Source organism: Octopus bimaculoides, chromosome 19 (assembly GCF_001194135.2).
Source record: "Octopus bimaculoides isolate UCB-OBI-ISO-001 chromosome 19, ASM119413v2, whole genome shotgun sequence".
Lineage (NCBI taxonomy): Eukaryota > Metazoa > Mollusca > Cephalopoda > Octopoda > Octopodidae > Octopus > Octopus bimaculoides.
The window spans coordinates 24,961,803-24,964,440 of record NC_068999.1 but is presented as its reverse complement, the minus strand read 5'-3'; positions in this window follow the sequence as shown (position 1 = coordinate 24,964,440).

Here is a 2,638-nt window from a genome sequence, read left to right as displayed (position 1 = left end):
TCTATCGATAGAACTGGCGATTCATCAACCCACTTTAGCTACCTGAAAACACTAGATTTCTAGAACCTCATAATGTTACCAATTGAAGTTGGATGACTACCACCACCACTATTACTACTACAAGATTGGGGCAGGTGGGGTGCCGCTTTAGTCGCCGACGACTTGACCTTGCGCATGATCGGGAGGTGTTTAGCATTATATTTACTCTATTAGAACAAATTCGACTAAAAATGGTCGTTTTCATAAATTTTCAACTAGATTAATATTCCAGCCTGAAAAGAAAATTGTGATAGAGTATACTTAACAACGTAAAAATGTCAGTGAGACAGGAGACAAACTGAAAATATCGACTTGATTAGGGTTAACTGAAAATTTTAGCTCACAATAACATATCATTGTGGCACACATTCTGAAATGGTAATCTAGAAAAGAAACACCTTACAGATTCCAACAGAGAAGGCACAACATTAACATTTAGGTAAATGACTTAAAGGGTGAATTCTGAGATCAAATCCGGCGATGGAATGTCGAAGGTAGTACACTATCAGTCTGCCAGTTTCTGTAGCAACATTGATGGCGAGCTGTATATTATTTAACTTCCTCATAAACTGTATGAATATTGGTTTCAAGTTTTGGCATAAGGCCAGTATTTTCGTGGGGTGGAGTCAAGTCGATAACATCAACCCCTTCAGCTCAACTGCTACGTATTTTATCGATCCCCAAAAAATGAAAAGCAAAGTCGACCCCGGTGATATTTAAACTCAGAAACTAAAATCAGAAGAAATGCCTCTAAGTATTTTATCCGGCATAGTAATGATTATGCTAGACTCGCAGTGTCAACTGTATGAATAACATAAAAAGAGAGACAATGTGAATAGGTAACAAATTAGTTTTTCCAGCTAACTAAGCTTGCATTCTGGACGCTGGGAGAGTTTGCAGAAAAAGTTTACCAGAAAGAGTACAGACTGCAATCATAAAATAGTCATCTAAAGGTTGTGACTATCAACTTATGCTCAACCTCTGGATGTCAACTTATGTTTGTCTGAAGACAAGTAAGACCAGTCTATAGATTGCATTCAGACAAAACAAATCTGTGAGTAAGAGAATCTGTAGACGAGGAGACAGTAATGAGTTCATTCTATACTTTCAGTTGCATATGATGTTCATTAGATAAGAAGTTGGCTACGTGAGGTGGATTACCTAGACTAGATCAGTTGAATAGATTAGGTACTACTACTATTTTTCATTGAAGTAAATACTTTCTGAAAGATTAATTGCTAAATCATACCTGATTATATAAGAACTTGGAATTGTCAGGTTCCAGTTCTAGTATTCAATTGCCGATTTGTCGTCTTGAAAGAAAATACACGATTTCTTTTAGCGAACGTTATTTTTAGTAAGATGTTTGGTAAGATTAACAGCTTTCATTCAAAAGACTGCTGTGTTGCGATTGTTTTTAACGGCTCAATATTTCATTCTAGGGAAATAAATTTTCTGTCACTTGAGTCATTGTTCTTCTTTTCCGATTTCCTTCGCATTTATTTTCTAGTTAAGATGTACAAATATTGATTAATTCCATTGTCAAACTCCACTCCCAATTCTACTGCTCTCCGCTTTACACCCACACGTGCGCCTCTACTATACATACAAACACCAAATATTGTCGATATCTTTATGAATGAATATTTTCAAAATGCTTTGTCTTTATTTTTTTACTTGGTTTTAAGAGAAATGTCTAGTTCCATGTTTATCTTATATACGGAGTACAAAAGTTCGACAAGTATGTATTAGTCTAACACAGAATGAAACCATTCATATTTTAATTTAATTTAATTTCCTTTTCTTTGTACAAAACATCAGCAACTGATAATGTATAGAATCGAATTCAAGAAAAATATTCAATTCAATTGCAAACCATCTGTTTCTATTTACAACCTACATTTTAATTAATGCTTTAAAGATTTGGGATACATAGTTTGATATACTGCCACAGTGCTACCTTAAATTGTAAATATATTTACAAACCAAAAGTGAAGCATGCTATAAATAGAACGTAAAACGTCCGAGCATGCGTGATAATTTTTCTGTGGTTTGATCAAGGATATACGTGAAACTGTGTTATTATTCTGATTTTCCCCTAATAACAAATTTTCTTTTTCTATAATATTAACTTTTTGTTCACATTCGTAGAGGGATGTCGTAGATTTACTATCTGTAATGATATTTATCTTTAAATAGCAACACAATCTTTAAAGGCAAAAATATCACTTCAAATCAATCTGCATGTGAATCTGCATGCTTCCCAACCACATAGTTTTGTGGGCAAGCGTCTTCTACTATAGCCTCGGACCGACCTTGTGAGTGGATGAGATTTACAGCAGGAGAGTTCACAACGGAGTGGCAACGCCTAGAAGTAGGTATTGCAGCTGGATGCACGATATCAGTCATCTTATTCGTGCTAGTCATGGAGATGTTACTAAGGTCAACAAACTGTGAGAAAGCTGCTATAAAGACACCATTAAGGGCTTTTATGGACGACATCACTCTACTATCGGAAAGTAGAGAAGCAACAGAGGGAACGCTAGATCGGTTGGATGAACTAATAGGATGGGCAAGAATGAAATTCAAAGCCAAAAAA